Source organism: Chrysochloris asiatica, unplaced genomic scaffold, assembly GCF_000296735.1.
Source record: "Chrysochloris asiatica unplaced genomic scaffold, ChrAsi1.0 scaffold00208, whole genome shotgun sequence".
NCBI lineage: Eukaryota > Metazoa > Chordata > Mammalia > Afrosoricida > Chrysochloridae > Chrysochloris > Chrysochloris asiatica.
The window spans coordinates 4,582,040-4,602,675 of NW_006408726.1; the positions used below are offsets into that span (position 1 = coordinate 4,582,040).

At 38.5% G+C, this 20,636-nt stretch overlaps 1 pseudogene; it reads right to left on the reverse strand.

Annotated features, from left to right (window-relative positions):
- Positions 1-5,517: 5,517 nt before the first annotated feature.
- Positions 5,518-20,636, reverse strand: part of LOC102835760 — an 87,000-nt pseudogene continuing 71,881 nt past the window's right edge.

The following is a 20,636-nucleotide window of genomic DNA, read 5'->3' on the forward strand; positions in this document are numbered from 1 at the left end:
CCCTACATACTAGATTGTTTTTTGTTTGTTTGTTTTTGCCAGTACCATTTTATTAAGGGTTACATGGTATCTTGTTATGGTTTTATTTGTATCTCTCTAGTTAGGTTTTCTGCTCTCATAAAGATGTATAGCCTTGGAAACCCTATGCAAGGTCACTATGAATCAGAACTAATTCCAAGACACATAACCATCAGCACCATCTATACTATGGAGTCCTGGTGTGGCACTGTGGATTAATGTGCTGGACTGCAAAGCAGGTTTGAAATGCAAGGTAAACGGTTCAAGCTCACAAGCCACTCTTTGGAAACCCTATTCAGGGTTGCTATGGGTCAGACCTGTGTGGCGCTGTGGGTTAATGCACCAGACTGCAAAGCTGTTTGAACTGCAAGGTCGGCAGTTTAAGCTCACCAGCCACTCCTAGGACACCCTGTACAGGGTCGCTATGGGTCAGAACTGACTCAATGGCACTTAACAACAACAACAATGGGTCAGACCTGATTCAATGGCATGTAACAACAATGTATACTATTGGAGTCCTGGTGTGGCACTGTGGGTTAATGTGCTGGACTGTAAAGTTGGTTTTAAACACAAGGTCAGTGGTTCAAGCTTATCAGCTGCTCCTTGGAAACCTTATTCATTGTCCATAGGCAGGAACCAACTCGAAGGCACTTAACACAATAGCAGTGTATACTATCATGTCATCTACAAATAGAAATAGTTCAACAACTTCATTTCCAATTTAGATTACATTTATTTATCTTTATTGCTCTGGTGAAGAATTCCAATACAATGTTGAATGAGAGTGAGGATAATGGGCATCTTTGTCTCATTTCCATTCTTGAAGGGAAGACTCTCAATCTTTCTCTGTTTAGTATAATATGGCTCTTGATTTTATATGATTGTGTTGCTATTGTTACATGCCATTGAATCAGTTCTGACACATAGCAACACTGTATAGGGTTTCCAAGAAGTGAGTTTAAACCACTGACCTTGCATTTCAAATGACTTTGTGGTCCAATGCTTATCATACAGCACCACTCCAGGACTCCTTTAGTGCACTTCTGATTCATGGTGACCTTGTCTATAACAAAATGACATGAAACACTGCCCTGCCCTGTGCTGTTCTCACAATTTTTGTTATGTTTGAACCCACTGTTGCAGTCAGTATGTCAATTCATCTCATTCAGTGTCTTCCTCTTGTTCACTGACATTACTTTACCTATTATGATAACTTTCTTTAGGGATTGGCCCTTCCTGATTACATGCCCAAAATAAGTGAGACAAAAATTAAGCCATCCTGTCTTCTAAGAAGTATCCTGGCTGTACTTCTTCCAACATAGATTTGACCATTATCTGGAAGACCACAGTAGGGTATATTTAATATTACTTACCAACACCAAAATTCAAACACATCAACTATTCTTTAGTCTTCCTTATTCACTGGTCAGCTTTCACATGCATTTGAGGTAATTAAAAATACCATGGCTCATGTCTGGTACACCTTAGTCTTCAAAATGACATTTCTATTTTTTAACACTTTAAATAGATTTTTTGCAGGAGATTTTTCCAATAAGTAAAAATGTCTCTCTTGTCTCTATTTTTTGGAGAGTTTTTATCAGGAAATGGTATTGAATTTTATTGAATGCTTTTTCTACACCAGTTAATATGATGATACTTCTTTTGTTTTATTTATGTGATGGATTATAGCAATTGATTTTCCAATATTTAATCACTCGTGTAATCCTGGTATAAATCCAACTTGATCATGGTGTACAATTTTTTATTTGATTTGCTGCCAAAGTCTATTGGCTAAAATTTTGTTGAAATTTTTTACATCTACAAGCAGGCTTTAAAAAGTTCATGGAAAATGGAATAAAAAAAAAATGGTTATCATGACTAATTACAAGTGTCACAATTGTAAAGGTAGAAGTTCTGTAACAAAAATGGGGGAGTAGGAGTAGTTAATCTTACAGTCCCGAAACAGAGATCCCTAGGACTATCAAGGGAGAAGAGCACAATTGGAATGTGGAGCCCTATCCAGAGAAGCAGTGAGACCAGAGATGAAGGCAGAGATGGGGACATGGAGAAAGGGAGCAACTGAGGATTCTAGATTCATGGGAAGAGAGGGACTGAGAGCTGGTGGCCAGGAGACAGACTTGCAGAATGTGCTCTTTGGTGGTGTAAATTATTATACATGCCTGAGTGTTTAAGAAAAAAAAAAAAAAAACTAAAATGAATAGAGAGAAATACTGTTAACTGATAATACATGGAAGGTATGATAATCATTGTAATGAAACAAGGCTTATGATTTGTTTAATGTAAATCTGTCTAAACTGTCACTCAATCCACAATAAAAACCTTTAAAAAAAAAAAGGCAATGGAATTTTTTCCATAAATTTTTGAAGCTCCTTCATATGTTCATAAGGTATTGCCATTGCTGCTAAGTGCCATTGAGTCAGTTCTGACCCATAACAACACTGTATAGGGTTTCCAAGGAGGGGCTAGTGGACTTAAACCACCAACCTTGCCATTCAAACCGATGTTTCAGTCTAGCACATTAATCCACAGCACCACACCAGGACTCCGACTCCTCATAATTGATATTAGTCTGTATGTGTGTGTGTGTGTGTGTGTGTGTGTGTGTAAGATGTCTTTGGTTTATTTATCAGGATTATGAGGACTTTTTACAAGAATTCAATAGTGTTCCTTCCTATTCTCTGCTTCTGAAGAGATGGAGTTGGATTAGTATCAGCTCTTCTCTGAATGTTTAGAATCTCCAATGTAATCATTTATTTCTGGACTTTTTGTTTTTGCTGTTGACAGTTACTTGCTTTTTGTTTCCAGTTGAAAGAGTGTAATGTATTATCATCATAATCATCATTATTAACACAAAATGAAATCCTAATACTAAAAGAAAATAAAAAAATACATCCTGAGGGCATGGGACTTGCTAACAGTGTTTCAATAACATCATCTTCATGTACAAGGGATAGTGCTCTGAGGATACAGGCCAGATCACAGTTTAATAATCAATTCAATAATTCAGTTAACATTTATTAAACACGTAGGCACACTGGGGGATTTAAAAATGCCTAAAAAAATCCCTGCTCTTAATGAGTTTTACAAGAGAAGGTATTCAAATACACCAAGAAGAATACAGAACCACATGAGGTCAGGGCCATAAGACATATTTAAAATGTTACTAGAAAGGGGCATCATAAGAGACTAATACCACATTCAGTCTGGGTAATCAGAAAAGACTCCACAGACAATGGGGTATCTGAGCCAAGTCTTGAGGACCTGGGTGGATTCTGCAGAATGGTATGCAGAGAAAGGACACTGTTGGTAGAAAGAATTATTGTTATTGGTAAGCCCCATCAAGTCAGTTCTGACTCATAGTGACCCTGTATAGGGTTTCCAAAGAGCAGATGATAAGTTTGAACTGCCAGTCTTGCAATTCAAACTGACCTTGTGGTCTAGCATATTATTTTGCAATGCCATACCGGGACTCTGGAAGACAGAATAGTGTGGGCCAAAACATGGTCATGGGAAACTTCATGGCATGCTTAAGGAGAGAACAATAGTCCAGTTTGACTGGTATGTAGGGTTTGCTCAATTGGAAATAGTGTGATGAAACGCTGAAAAATATATGTTGTTGTTAAGTGCTGTCAAGTTGGTTCTGACTCATGGTGACCCTGTATAGCATTTCCAAGGAGTGACTGGTGAGTTTTGAACTGCCAATCTGGTGATTCAAACTGACCTTGGGGTCCAGTGCTTTATCCTACAGCACCACACTATTTTTAATGATTTTCAAGACAAGCTAAGATTTCTGACCTGTAATCTGTACCATGGTAACTATATTTATCCACATTGACAAAATATGCAATTACTTGCAAAGAGATAGGATCATTTCATTTCCGGATTTCTTATAGAAAAACAAGTTGTTCCTAAGGCAATGTTATCACCTTGCTATAACAAATGTCCTAGGAGCTCTGGTAGTGTAGTGGTTATGAATCCATCTGCAAACCAAAATACCAGCTGCTCCTGGGGAGAACTGTAAAGATTTACAGCCTCGGAAACCCTGTACAGGGTTGCTAAGAGTCAGAACCTACTCCACGGCACATAACCAACCAACCAACCAATAACAATTGTCCTAGCAACAATCTACAGGAGATTGTCCTCTTTTGTATGCAATTAAATCACTTCCCTCAAGTTCTCTTATTTTTTTCTATCCAGAGACCACACCTCTTTCCATACCCATCTGCAGCCTCAGCAGTTTTTGTAAAGGAGCTCTGCTAACTTAGTGGTTATGAGTCAGGCTACTCACCTCAAAGTCAGCAGTGCTTAACTACCAGTTGTTCCATGGAAACACTACACAGGGTCACTATGAGTTGGAACTGATTCAATGGCACACCACTAACCACCAAGTTGATACCAACTCATAACGACCTTATAGGACAACTAGAACTTCCCACAAGATTTCTAAGACTATAAATCTTTACAGAAGCAGACAGCTTCATCTTTCTCCCTTGGAGTAACTGGTAGGTTTGAATCACTGACCTTGTAGTTAGCAGCCAAATACTTAACCCACTATGCCACCAGGATTCCTTTTGATTTGTTTGTTGTGAAGTGTCATTGAGTTAGTTCCAACTCACAGCCACCCTGTATAGGTTTTTTAAGGAGTGGCTGGTAGATCTGAACTGCAGAACTAGCAGTACAAACTGATCTTGCTGTCCAGTTCTTATCCTACAGCACCACATGGGAGTTTATTTGTTGTTGTTATATGTCATGGAGTCGGTTCTGACTCATAGTGACCCTGTACAGGGTTTCTGTGGCTATAAATCTTTGTGGGAGCAGAAAGCCTCATCTTTTTTCCCACAGAACAGCTGGTAGTTTCAAACTGCTGACCTTGACATTAGCAGCCCAATTTGTTACCACTACACTACCAGAGATCCTTAGGCAAGTCTAGTTTAGGATTTATAGCCACAGCAGAAGGTCTGAAACTAAGACCCATAGCCTTGAAAAGTGACAGAGATAGTGGTAGGAGTTGTGAACAATATCGTGGAAATGTTACCATCTGAGAAGTACTAAGAGTCAAGGGTAGCTCTTTAAAACAATACTTCTTAGTCTCCATGCCTTCAATGTAGTCTGGAGGACAACTGGAAGGGCTCTAAACCTCACAGTGCCTGATCAAGAACATCCTATTAACTTTTCATTTATTCTCAAGGAGAAGGATATTTTATCTGGATTACAAGCTATTTAAAGGCCTGCTGGGTCTGAGGTGATAAAAGTTTTGCTTAGACTGGGATACATTTCTCTTTCTGTTCAAGGAATCTTGTTGGGTTTTGTTTCTGCCCAACAAGCTGGTAGTAGGGAGCTTCATCCATGAAATGTTGATTCACAGATACTAATGAGTGGCTGTATTAAGCAACCAAGCTAAAGAAGAAAGCTTCATAGAACTAACCAGGGAGGGCTTTAGAATAGCAAAGATGGCTTGGCCACACTTCCTGCTGCTGGTTAGTCTTTTAACTCTTCCTAGGAGTAAGATTTCCTTTATTGGAAGTCATGGATAGCAGTTGTGATGCCCCATGTCACACTGGACCACACGATGACCAGGTAACTCCACAGTAGAACAGGGACAACTCTTAGCCTTGAGTGTACCACATCCTGAGCAGAGACCCACAGACTAGGCATGTACTGTCAGCCAATAGGGGGCTGCCTATTAGCAACCAGCACAATCAGAGGATACAGAATTAGGCAGGTAGTTGTTCTATTGACCCTACCAGATGCCAAGGCAGGAAATGAATGGAGCAGGTATTGATCTGTTAGGACTTCTTAAATAAGGTCCTTAAAGGCGAAGTACAGAGCAGTCCCCAGGCTTTTCCTGACAAGGACAGTCCAGAAACACCAATAGTAGCCAGTGACAACCACCCCCAAGTCCCCCAAGAATTGAATTCTTTAAGGATGCTAGGGTACTAGGGAAACAGACTTATTTGCTGGACCATCCTGGAGTACATACTGTACTCTTTCTAAGCAGCTCAGTATCACAGCCTCTACCACACCAGACATGAGCCCAGCTGCCCAGCAGTATCCCAGGGAGTGTGGGCCAATAGGGTAATTATAGTTCCCAAACAGCAGAGTCCCTTACAATGTCTTGGAGAGAAGAGGGGAGTAGATTCTTCAGTAGAAGTATTGAGAATCTTCATGCCAAAGCTGCCTCACAGCCTCTGACACTGCTGCAGCATGGATCTGTTGCTGGCACAAAACCTTATAAATAGGAAAAGTCAGAAGAGTAGACATAAAGTTGGAAATGGTCCCAAGGGCATAGGCTTGAAAGAGTGTCAGCTTTTTATTCCTGGAACCTCTGCTTGCATCCGTATGCTGAAGCTCCTTCCCAGGACAGTGGTTCTAGTTCTCTATGCTAAAGACAACTGGAAGCAGGTAGAGGAAACAGTGAAATACAAATCTGCTAGGTCCAGACTTCTCAGCTGCAATTGACTCAGCACCAAATCAAGCACTGGTCTGTGGCAACCCGCCACCTCATTGCTAACCGTTTTTGCTGTTGTTTTTAGTTTGTTTGGTTTTAATGACATATTACATCTCTTCTCTTGTAATGGATCTGTTTATATTTTCTTCCTCTGTGTGTGTTAGTTTTGGTGGGTAGTGTGTTTCTAGGAATTTGTCCATTTCATCTAGGATTTTAATTTTTAGGAGTATGATTTTTCATACTAATCAATTATGTTCTTTGTCTTTGCTGGATTGGTTGCAATGTCACCAATTTATTTTCTTAATTTGGTTATTTGCCTCTTCTGTTTTGTAGTTTGTTTGTTTGTTTGTTTTTTCATTGTTTTCTTTCATCAGTCTTGCTAGTGGTTATTTTATTGATCCTTTCAAAAATCAAATTTCTGATTTTTTTTTATTTATATTGTTTTCCTAATTATTTCTGCCTAATATTTTATCTGACAAGCTTGATTATATGAAGAAAAATGTGGCATCAAGATTGGAAGAAGCCTCATTAACAACCTGCGATATGCAGATGATACAACCTTGCTTGCTGAAAGTGAAGAGGACTTAAAACATTTACAGATGAAGATCAAAGAGCACAGCCTTCTGTATGGATTACATCTCAATGTCAAGAAAACAAAAATCCTTACCACTGGACCAATAAACATCATTCTTATCAACAGAGAAAAGATTGAAGTTGTCAAGGACTTCATTCTTCTTGGATCAACTATCAACACTCATGGAAGCAGCAGTCAAGAGATCAAACGACATATTGCATTTGGCAAATATGTTTTACAAGACCATTTTACAGTGTTGAAGAGCAAAGACGTCAGCTTGAGGACTAAAGTGTGCCTGACCCAAGCCATGATAGTTTCAATAACCTCATATGCATGCAAAAGTTGGACAGTGAATAAGGAAGACCTTAGAAGAATTGATGCTTTTGAGTTATGGTGTTAGAGGAGAATATTGAAAGTGCCATGGGCTTCCAAAAGAACTAATAAATCCGTTTTGGAAGCAATGCAGCCAGAGTGCTCCTTGGAGGCCAGGTTGGCCAAACTTCATCTCTCATACTTCGGGCATATTGTCAGGAGGGACCAGTCGCTGGAGAAGGATATCATGTTTGGTAAGGTGGAGGGTCAGAGACAAAGAGGAAGATCCCCAATGAGATGGATTGGCTAAGTGGCAGCATCGATGGACTCAAGCGTGGCAACATTAGTGAGGTTTGGGCCAGGATTGGGCAGTGTTTCATTCTGCTGTGCATAGGGTTGCTATGAGTTGGTACCGACTTTATGGCACCTAACAACAACAACACTGTTATGTCCTTTTCCCTTGTAGATTTTGGGTTCTTTTGCTCTTCCTCTTCTATTTGCTTAAGGTGTCAATTTAAGTTAAAAGTTTTGAATCTCCTCTTTTTTTTTTTTTTTTTTTTTTTTATGTAGGCATTTACTGACATGACTTTTCATCTGACTCTTGCTTTTACTAAGTCTCAAATGTTTTGAAATGTTGTGTTGTCATTTTTGTTTAATTCTAGGAATATTTTTTATTTCATTTTTGTTTGCTTCTATGATCCAGTCATTTTTTTTAGTAGTGTGATTTAGTTTCCATGTGGTGTATGTGTGTGTTTTCCTGATTTTTCCTATTGCTGATTTCTAGTTTTATGGTCAGAGAACATACTTTGTAAAATTTGCTGTATAATGTTTGTTTTTAATTTTTGAGACTTATTTGTCATAGTATCTGGTGTGGGGCTGTAAGATCAGCACTGGACTGCAAGCCATAAGGTCAGCTGTTTAAACGCACAAGCTGCTCCTCAGAAACCCTATACAGTAGCACTTAACACCAACAATATGGTTGCATGAGTAATTTAATTTAGAAAGAATAGCACAAGGCTAGTTCCTATGAGTTAGAAATTAAAGATATCCCAACAGTTTGACTTTTCCGATATGTTATACACCACCATAGTCTTTAATTTCAATCACTACTCCACCCTTCCCTTAAGTCTCTGAGTTCTATAACATGCTGCACTGTCTCACAAAACTCAAACTGTCAAAAGAAATGTCTCACACAATTATGAAAGCTGGCAAGTCCTAAGTTCAGCAATAAGTCTGGAGGAATCTTTTTACCTATGTTGTCTCAGGAGCTACGAAACCCATAAAGGCAGGTCAGATGACAGGTTGCTGATACACAATGCTTCCGGAGCTAGTGAATTAGGTCAGGTGATGGGTCAAAAGTCCCATTAACTGGAAGTCACATTTAATTAGCCAGATGCAAGATTCAGGGCTACAGAGCAAGCTTTTCTAAACTATTCTCATAAAATGGAGTCAGACCATGTCCCCAAGGGAAACTAAGGGTAGTAATTTGAATCTACTAAACGACCAGCGGTTCCAGGGGAGAAAGATGAGGCGTTCTGCTCCCATAAAGATTTACAGCCTCGGAAACCTGTGCAGGGTCACTATAAGTCGGAACCGACTCCACGGCATGTAACAACAACAACAACAAGATAGGAACATCTTTAATCCTTAGTTACATTTCAATCTTTACTCCTTGTTGTTAGGTGCTGTCGAGTTGCTTCTGACCCATGGCAACCCTATGTACAACACAAGGAAACAATGCCGAGTACTGCGTGATCCTCACAATTGCAGCTATGCTTTAGTTCACTGCTGCTGCTACTAGTCCATCTCGTTGGGGCTCTCCACCTTTTTTCTGACTCTCCATTTTACCAAGCATGATGTCCTTCTCCAGAGACTGGTCCAATCTGATAATATGTCCAAAGTATGAGAGAAGTCTGGCCATCTTGACTTTTAAGGAGCAGTCTAATTATACTTCTTCTGGCCCAGGATCAGGCAGTGTTTAATTCTGTTGTGCATAAGGTTGCTATGAGTCAGTACCGACTCGATGGCACCTAACAACAACAACAACACAGATTTGTTTGTTCTTCTGGCAGTCCATGGTATCCTTAATATTCTTCTCCAACACCAGAACTCAAATGCATCAATTATTCTAAGATCTACCTTATTCACTGTGCAACTTTCAAATATATATGAGAATATTGAAAATACCATGGCTTGAGTCCAGCGTACCTCAAACTGACTTATATACTCTTAGACACTTTAAAGAGGTCTTGTGCAGCAGATTTGCCTAACGCAATATGTTGATTTCTTGAATGCTGCTTCCATGAGTTTGGTGGTGAATCCAAGCAAAATGAAGTCTTTTACAACTTCAATATTTTCTCCATTTATCATGTTATTATTTATTGCTCCAGTAATGAGGATTTTTGTTTTCTGAGATGTAACCTGTACAGAAGACTGTGATCTTTGATCTTTATCAGTAAGTATTATATGTCCTTCTTGCTTTCATCAAGTAAGTTTAGAGCACCTGCATATTGCCAGTTGTTAATGAGCCTTCCTCCAATCCTAGTGCCATGTTCTTCTTCATATAATCCAGCTTCTCAAATTATTTGTTCAGAATACAGATTGAATAAGTAGGGTGAGAGAATACTGTGGAGCAGTGGGGGCACTTACTCATCTAAGGCAAGAAATTTGGAAGCCAGCTACCTGGCCTATTGATTGCAAGAGAATTCATACTTGTGCCCATTCCAAATCGAGGTGACCCAACAGAATGTGAAACTCATAGAGCAGTATCATAAATTTCACATGCAAGTAAAATTTTGCTGAAGATAATTAAAAAATGACTACCACAGTATATTGACCGGGAATTACCAGAAACTCAGAAGAGAACATGGAACTAGGCATATTATTCCTGATGTCAGATGGATCTTGGCTGAAACCAGAGAATACCAGAAAGATGTTTACTTATGCTTTCTTGACTATTCAAAGGCTTTTCACTGTATGAGTCATGACAAACAATGGGTAACATTGCAAAGGATGAGTATACTAGAGATTAAATGTGCTCATGAGTAATGTTCACAGTCCCAGTGGCTGTCATTCAAATTGAACAATGGTTTTAAATTATTGTACTTTTTTCACCATACTTATTCAATCTGTATGCTATGCATATAAATTAAGAAGCTGGATTATACGAAGAACATGGCTTCAAAATTGGAGGAAGACTCATTAACAACCTGCAATATGCAGATGACACAAACTTGTTTGCTGAAAGCAAAGAGGAATTAAGATACTTACTGCTGAGGATCAAAGACCACATTCTTCAGTATGGATTGTACCTCAGTGAAAAGAAAATAAAAATCCTCACCAATGGATCAATAAACAAGATCATGATAGCAAAAATTATGAAGTTGTCAGACTTCATTTTGTTTGGATCCATTATCAGAACACATGGAAGCAGTAGTCAAGAAATGAAATGATATATTTCATAAGGCAAATTTGCTTTACAAGACTTCTTGAAAGTGTTCAAGAGCAAAGAGATCAGTTTGAGGACTAAGGTGTACCTGACTCAACCCATGATATTTCCCATTACCTCATAAGTGAATATGAAAATTGGACAAAGAAAAAGGGAAATCACAGAAATATTGATGCATTTGAGTTGTGGTGTTAGAGAAGAATATGGAAACACAGTTTCAAATCTTTGTTGGAAGAAGTATAGCCAGAGAATGCTTCTTAGAAGCCAGGATGGTGAGACTTCACCTGTCATACTTTAGACATATTATCAGGAAGGGCCAGTTCTTGGAGAAGGACATTATGCTAAGTAAAGTGTGTTGCTGTTATTGCTAAGTGTCGTCAAGTCAGTGCCAACCCATAACGACCCAGTATAGGTTTCTGAGGAGCAGCTGGTGAGCTTGAACCACTGACCTTGTGGTTTAAACCAGCTTTGCAGTTCCGCTCATTAACCCAGAGCACCACAAAGGTGTAGGGTCAATGAAAAAGAGGAAGACCTCTAATGATATGGATTGGTACAGTGGCAGCAGCAACAAACTCAAGTGTAACAATTGTGAGGATCGCACAGGACCTGGTAGTAATTCATTCTGTTGTGCACAGGACCACTATGTGTTGAAAATGGCACATGCACCTAACAATGGCACATGCACCTAACAACAAGTCATAGCTTTTGTTACTCCCATCAAACAATTGAGTGGACCCTGCAGATTAGGCGTGTTTCCTCTTTCAATGAAGTTCTGAAGCAGGAGGGAGGGAACTTTACTATCATCAAAAAGAAGAGCAAGGAGCAGAGTACATTATTTGGATACTGAGATTCCTGTACATTCAACCTCTTTGATATAGGGGCAGAAAGCTGTAACAACAGTGAAAAGCAGGGCCAAGAGCCAGAGCTGGAGACAAAGTGTGAGGCTTCCCAGACTATGGAATGAGTAAAGTTAGTGCATTTGGGCAGGAGCTCATTTGTGAAGTGGGGTGCCTTCAGGCACTTAATTGGAGGAGCTAGGGTTACTAACTAGAGCTAAAGTAAGCCCCTTCAAGCTGAGGATTATGAAAGAGTGGCATGCCCTTTGGCATTTATCAGCAGCCCTAAAGAACATTGTAATATCGCCCAAGCTTGGCAGAGGCCAGTGGACCACCTGGCTGAGAGGCCAAGCAAGGACCAGACACAGGCCTATCTGCAGGCTTGTCTGGGAAGAGGCTATCCTGGCTGGAAGAACTGTGCACAGAATATTTCTGATCCTGAATTGTAACATGTTAACTTCCATAATAAAATTCAAAATCATGGGGGAAAAAAATCTGCTGCATAAGACCTCTTTGAAGTATTCAAAAGCAAAGATATCAGTTAGAGGACCAAAGTGCACCTGACCCAAGCCATGGTATTTGCAGTAGCCAAATATACATATGAAAGTTGGACAATGAATAAGGAAGACTGGAGATTAATTGATGCATTTGAGCTATGGTGTTGGCAAAATATATTGAAAGTACTATACCAGAAGAACAAACAAATCTGGCTTGGAAGATGTATAGCCAAAATACTCCTGAAAAGCCATGATAGTGAGATTTTTGTCTCTCATACTTCAGATATGTTATCAGGAGGGGCCAGTTCCTGGAGAAAAACATTATGTTTGGTAAAATGGAGGGTCAGTGAAAAAGAGTAGAGTAAGACCACCAACAGGATAACTGACACAGTGGCAAGCAACAACAATAGGCTCAAACATAACAATTGTGATATTGCACAGGAACAGGCAGTGTTTTGTTCTGTTGTGCATTGGGTCTGTATGAGTCAGAACTGAGTGAATGACACCTAAAAACAAATTCCAAACACTGTTATAGTATACAAAGACCCCATTAAGTACACAAAATGTAGCTAAAACATTTTAACTATCTTCATTACAATAGTAAAAAGTATTATGCACTCAAAAAATAACAAAAATCCAATGACCTAAATAACTCCCAACAACAACAACAAAATGTCCTGTCCCAGATTTCACAAGAACATCCTACCAAACATTTATGGAACAGTTGACATCAAATCTACTCAAACTATTCCAGAACATATAAAGAAAAGGATTCATTTTATAAAGCAAGCATAACCCTGATCCCAAAGCATGTTAAAGACATCACTAAAAAATAAAATTATATACCAATATATCTCCTGAACATAGACACAAAAATCTTCAACAAAATCCTAATCAGTAGAATCCAGAACCTCATCAAACATATAACACACATCATGCCCAAGTGAGATTCAAAGCAGATATGCAAAGATGGTTCAACATTAGAAAAACAATCAGCACATTCCTACATATATAGAACACAGGAAATAAACAACATGAACATATCAGTCAATGCAGAAAAGATATTTGATAAAAATCCAACAATCATTCCTGATAAGAAACTGTCAGCAAAATAAGAATAGAGGGTGAATTTATCAATGTCATTAAGGGACTATAAGCAAAACCAATGAACAACATAATTCTCAAGAAAGCAAGACTGACAGCATTCCTTTTATGAGTGAGAGCCAAATAAGGATGACCTCTATCACTGCTACTATTCAACATTGTATAAAGCAAGAAATGGAAATATAAGACATCCACATATAAGGATCCAAAGATGAAATAAAATTCATATTTGCAGATCATATAATCCTATACAAAGAAAAGTTCAGATGTTAAGCAAGAATACTACTGGAAATGACTGAAAGATTCAGCAAAGTGACAGGGTACAAAATCAACATACACAATTAGTCAGATCCTTCTACATCAACAAAGAACTCTGAAAAGGAAATAAGGAAAACAATACCATTTAAAATAGCTACCAAAAATCTAAAATATTTATGAATGTTTTTGTTGTTAAGTGCCATCAAGTCGATTCTGACCCATAGTGACCCTGTATAGGGTTTCCAAGGAGCAGCTAGTGAGCTTGAACCACCAACCTCAACCTAACCAAAAATATTTACACAAATAAGACTACAAAACCTACTGCAAGAAACTAAAAGAGACCTACACAAATGAAAGAATACACCATGTATAGGAAAACTTAACATTGCTAAAATGTCAATACCACCTAAAGTAATCTACAAATATAATGAAATCCTGATCCAGATTTCATCAACATTCTTTGCTGTTGATGTTGTTACATGCCATTGAGGTGGTTCTGGCTCATAATGACTCTGTATAGGGTTTCTAAGAAGTGTCTGGTGAGTTTAAACTACTGACCTGCGATTGGGCCTTGGAAATGCCTGAGAAGAAATTCAGAAAAATGATTAGCTGTCCAGTGCTTATCCAACAGCACCACACTGGGACTCCTCAACATTCTTTAAGGAGATAGAAATACAAATCACTAACATTATATGAAAAGGAAGGCAACTACAGATGAGGAAAGCACTACTAAAGAAGAACAAAGTAGGGGCTCTTACCCTTTTCATTCTCAAATCATATTATACAGTCATCGTACTCAAAAGAGTCTGATACTGTTATAGCAATAAAACAGAACTAAGAGCACAGAAATAAATCCTTCCATCTATAAAGGAGCCCTGGTAGTGCTGTGGATTAAGCATTAGACTGCTAACTGCAGTATCAGTAATTCAAACCCATCAGCCACTCAATGGAAGAAAGATGAGGCTTTCTGCTCCCATAAAGATTTACAATCTTAAAAACTTGATGCAACAGTTCAACTCTGTCCTGTAAATTCAAATCAATTCCACAGCAGTGGGTGGGATAGACAACTGATAGTAGACACAGGGTAAAATCCATATTAAAGTGGAAAAGGCAGTCTCTTTAACAAATGATACTGGCTAAACTGGATATTCATTTGCTGAATGTCTATTTGCTGAATGTCCATTTGCTAAAATGAAATGAAACAAGATTCATACCTCACACCATATGCAAAACTAACTCAGGATGGATCAAAGACCCAAATGTCAAACCTTAAGCTTACAAAGATAAAGACAGATGGAGACAAACTTAGGGAGTCCTAACTTCTGGTATAAATAGGCTATCAAACCCTATACTGGTTGCTCTGAGTCAGAATCCACTTGATAGCACTTAGCAACACCACCAATAATCAAAAATGTAAAAACAGCGGAAAATAAACTAGATGATTGGGACCTTTTAAAAATTTACTTACATGCATCAAGATTTCTTTAAAAGAGTAAAAAAAAAAAAAAAAAAATGAACTTACAGACTGGGGGAATTTTTGGAAATAACATAACCAACAAATTCTGACATAATCTCTAAAATGTATAGAAATCTTCAACACCTCACCAACACAAACACATACAATTCAATTTTACAATGGACAGAGGATACAAGCAGAGACTTCACTAAATAAGACATTCAAATAGCCATCAGATATGAGAATCACTCATGATATGTAACCATTAGAGAGGAAAATAACAATGAAGTATAACCTCACCCCAGCAATAATAGCAAATCTCAATAATACAGAGAACAAATACCAGCAAGAGTGTGGAAAGAACAGAACTCTCAAATGCAGTTGGTGGGATTATACAATGGTCAACTATTATGGAAAATTATAGGGAAATAGACCATTTGATTTAGTAATCCCACTAGCAGGTATACATCCTAAATAAATAATAGCCACATTCATTACAGCATTTTTCACAATAGCAAAAAGATGGAAACAATTTAAGCACCCATCAACAAATGAATGGATAAGCAAACTATGGTATATACACACAATGAAAAATTATGTGATATTAAAAAAAAATTGCAAAATGTCTCAAAAATCTTGATGAACCTGGAGGACATTATGCCTAGTGAGATAATTAAATCACAAAAGGGCAGACATTGTATGAGTCCACTCTCATAAGTCAAGGAAAAGCTTACTCAAAGAAAGAATAATTCTTTGAAAGGTACCAGGGACTGAAGTAGAATGGAGCTTAATCACTAACTACAGGGTAGATGTGCATTAACTTAGTTGTTGTTAAATGCAGTCAAGCCATTTCTAACTCATAGTGAACCTGTATAGGCTTTCCAAGGAGTGGCTGGGGAGTTTGAACCAATGACCTTGTGGTTCAAACTGGTCTTGCAGTCCAGTGCTTTACCTCTTAGCACCACACCAGGGGGAAGGGACAAGCAATATACATTACAAGGGAGTGGTCAGTACAACATCACATGGAAAAGGAAAACACAGAGAAGTACACAAGAGTTATAGACAACAAAGGTAAGTACTATTACAGACACAATTCTACAATATCAATAATATAACATAATACACAAAGACAATGTTCTACATTCAACTTTAGTGAGTAGCAATTGAGTTTGTGAGCAGTCATCTACAGTGAAACTCCAGTGAAACATATCTACCTGGGGTGATGCTGCTGGTATTTTAAAAACAAAAGGCATAGTTTCCAGTTTCACATAACAAGCAAGCCACAACTCATCTGTCAGTGTGTTGTAGAGTGGTGGCATGCCTTTAGCTGTGATGCTAGAAATTATGTCGCTGGTATTTTAAATGCCAACAGGGTCAGTCATGGTGGACAGGTTTTAGTTGAGTTTCCAGACTAAGACAGAATAGGAGGAAGAAGAGGCAGACTACTTCTGAATGTTTACCCATTGAAAACCTTATGAATAGCAGTGGAATATTGTCAGATACAGTGCCAAAAAATGAAAACGTTTTGAATAGCACCAGAATATTGTCAGACAGTCCCAGAAGATGAGGCCCTCAGGTTGGAAGGCACTCACAATGTGACTAGAAGTTGAGTTAACCACCATGATGCAAATGGAATAAGTTGTGCTTGACCCAAGTCTTAGTATTTTCAATCACCACATATACATGTGAACTTTGGACAATGAATAAGGAAGACCACAGAATAATTGATGCATTTGAACTATGGTGTTGGTGAAGAATAATGGAAGTACCATGAACTACCAGAAAAACAAACAAATCTATGTTAGAGTAAGTACAGCCAGAATGCTCCTTAGAAGTAAGGACGGTAAGACCTCATCTCTCATATTTCAGACATGCTATCAGAAGGGATCAGTCCCTCAAGAAAAACATCTTGTTTGGTAAATTGGACAAAGGAAAAAAAAGGAAGACCCCTAACAGGATCAGGCAGTGTTTCATTTTGTTGTAAATAGGATCCAACTTGACTGCACCTAACAAATCCCCCATGAGGTAATAAAGGGGTAAATGGATTAAGGGCAGGATTGTTGTTTTTGTCCAGTCAGTTCTGACTCATAGCAAGCCTATATAGGGTTTCTAAGGAATGGCTGGTGAGTTAGAACCACTGACCTGGAGGTTCAAACTGACCTTGGGTTGCAGTGCTTAGCCTACAGTGCCACACCAAGACTCTAAGAGTGGAATTGTTTTTGTTAAGTGCTGTCCAGCTCATAGTGAACCCATACAGGGTTTTTGAGGAGTAGCTTGTGTGGCATACCATACTAATCCCATTACCATCCTGATTGTAGTTATTGGAAATTCCCAAGGATGTGGGATGTGACATGCAACACTGTTTAATTTACATTAAATAAAAGGAGAAAGACTTGAGCTAGAGAAAGAGGAGACTAGCACCACTAAGACTGAAGAGCTGGAAGTGGAATGAGTCCTTTAGACTGGGGTCCCTGTGCTGTGAAAGTCCTAGATTCAGGCAGAGACTGATGCTAAGATGTATGGATATCTCCAAGAAATACTGGGCCTACAGATGCTGAAAGGAGACAAGAAGTTTTCCCCAAAGCCAAAAGAGAGGAAGGAAGTCTTACCCTAGAGCTGGTACTCTGAGTTTGGACTTCTAGCCTCCTAAACTGTGAGAGAACACATTCCTGGTTATTAGAGCCACCCACTTGTGGTATTTCTGTTACAGTAGTACGAAATAACTAAGATACCCACACATTTAAAAAACAGTCTCTTTCTCTTTAGTCTCCAAAGAAAAATAATTAGAGACATGATGATCCTAAACAACAGTATCAACAATTTTGAAGAGGCAGCCCCATAGAAAAATACCAAAAAAAAGGCATCAAATGAAATCAGAATACCAGCAACAATTCTTTTTCCAAATTATCATAATAACTAAACTCTCACTCAGTATTGTCTTTGCTTTCTTCATTAACTTTCATGTTTACTCATCTTGTTTCCCTTGCTCCTCTAAAATATATCTATATTACCCTGTCAGTAATAAGAAAGGAAAATCTAGACTTCAAATATTGAATATGAGATTCACAAACAGAGGAGTGATAAAAAAGTCAAACAGAAAACCTTTGTAATAATGGACTCAGACAAAAAGAAAACCCTAAAAGCTGCTGAAATAATAAAGTCTAAATTGTTTATGGAATCAGTGAGTCTCTCTGAGTCAAAGGGCCAAGCCGCTTTTAATTTGGGTCTTGTGTGTATATATAAGTGTGGATGATCTAGTTTTGGAAAGCTTCTACAAAAAAATTCACTCTAGGGCCCGTATTTGTCATGGCTTGTCTGTCTGATCACTTTCCTAATTTTCTCTGCAGTCTGTGCTATAGAGTTATGGCCTTTTAGCAGCCCGCCCTGAACAGAATTGCCTAAAATAATACTGTTCTCTAATACACAATGAAACCTTGGAGTGGCTCTGCCAGATAAGCACTGAACTGGTAGCTAAAAGGTTAATGGTTCAAACACACCAGCTGCTTCTCAGAAACGGAGTATAGAGTTGCTACATGTCAAAACCACCTCGATGCACTTAACAACAACAAACCAGTGTATAATAATCATTGTTGCTAGTTACCATCAAGTCAGTCTGTCTCATGGCAATCTCATGCACAGGCAGAAGGAAATACTGCATGGTCATGCACAATTCCTATGGCCAGTTACAGAATGAACCATTGTGAGATTATGATTTTCTCTGGTTTAGTGTAGGATTAGCACTGGATGGCTAAATGCAAGGCTGGAGGTTGAAACCCACCAGCTGCTCCTTGGAAACCCTATATGGAGTCGCTATGAGTCAGAATTGATGGATGGCACTTAACAACAACATTTTCAGAAATAGATCACTAACGCTTTCTTCCAAATTCATGTTAGTCTGAAAGTACTGAAACCTGTTCAGCATCAGAGCAACACAAAAGCCTCCACTGATAAACAAGTGGTAACTGAGCATAAGATTCATTTGCCAGAAATCAAACCCAGGTCTCCCATAAGGTGAGAATTATACAACTGACCCATCACTGCCTCCTCAATGTACAACACAGGCCTCTGTGATTTTGATGCCTTGATGCCTAGAGAGACTGAGAGACACAGCAATATATTCTTATAACATGTTTTATTATATCTTGTTCTACATATGGCATGATCTATGACAAACTAACACAGTTCATTTGTGTATTCAAAACTGAAGCTTAGAGTAGCACTACCCAGCAGACATATAATGTCGGCCATATAGCTAATTTAGAAACTTTCTCATAGCCAAATTAAAGCATTAAGGCCAAACAGGTAAAATTAATCTGAGCATTATTTTATGTGACTCCATAGGTCCATATTGTCATTTCAATTCTTAATTAATGTCTTTGAAATCTCTTATGTATTTTAATCTTAGTAAGGACACTAAATTTATATCAAGAATATTTGATCTGTATATTGTTGTTGTTATTGTTAAGTGCTGTTGAGTCAGTTTCAACTCATAGAGACACTGTGTAGGGTTTCTAAGGAGAATCTACTGAGTTTGAACTACCAACCTTGTGGTTCAAACCAACCTTTCTGTCCAGTGCATTATCCTACAGTGCCACACCACTCTGGTGTGTATGTTGTTGTTATTAAGTGCTGTAGAGTCAGTTCTGACCAATAGCAACCCTATATAGGGCTTTCTAGAGAACTGGTGTGGTGCTATATGTTAATGCGCCAGACTGCAAAGCCGTTTTGAACTGCAAGATTGGTGGTTCAAGCTCACCAGCTGCTCCTTGGAAACCCAATATAGGGTCGCTATGGGTCAGAATCGACTCAATGGCACTTAGCAATAACAACATAGGGCATCCAAGGAACAGCTGGTGATTTGGAACCACCAACCTTGCAATTCAAACCGACTTTGCAGTTCAGTGCCTTAACCCACAGTGTCACATCAAGACTCCAGTGTGCATGTTAGAGTCTGTAAAATTTAGTTGAAAGAGTAAAATCACATACCCACTTTTTCCAAACATCCCCAATACGTTTCCAATAACTGAATGGAATATCATTTTTTTAATTTTGTATTTGTTATTAAATGTTGCTGAGTTGGTTCCAATTCAGAACAACCCTGTATTGGGTTTTCTAGAAGTGGCTGGTAAGTTTGAACTTCAAACTGTGTGGGTAGCAGTCTCATGCTTTTCCTAAAGAGTCACACGAAGACTCCATTTTATACTGAAACTACTTAAAAATTTTAATGTTCAGTTCAGTCACGGTAGCTCCATTTCAAGTGTCAGTTGTCTTATAGGGCTAGTGACTATAGTCTTGATACCAAAGTTGAGTAACTCATAGTGACCCTGTGTAAAACAGAACAAAACACTGCCTTGTCCTGAGCCATTTTTTTGGCTTTCTGCAAGCACAGTTGTGTCCTTTACATTGAGATTATTCATGAGTCTTCCTGGGATCCTGATGCTACATTCTTCTTTATATATCCAGCTTCCTGGACTGTTTGCTCAGCATCTAGATTAAGTGTAGTGAAAAGATACAACCCTGACACACAGGTTTCCAGATTTTAAACCATGCAGTATCCCCTTGAATAATAGTGGTATTAACTGGGCTTCCCTGTAGGCACATGGACATTATCCTATCACTTATAGCATTGTACCTCATGACTGATCTGGATATGTTCTTTTTGAC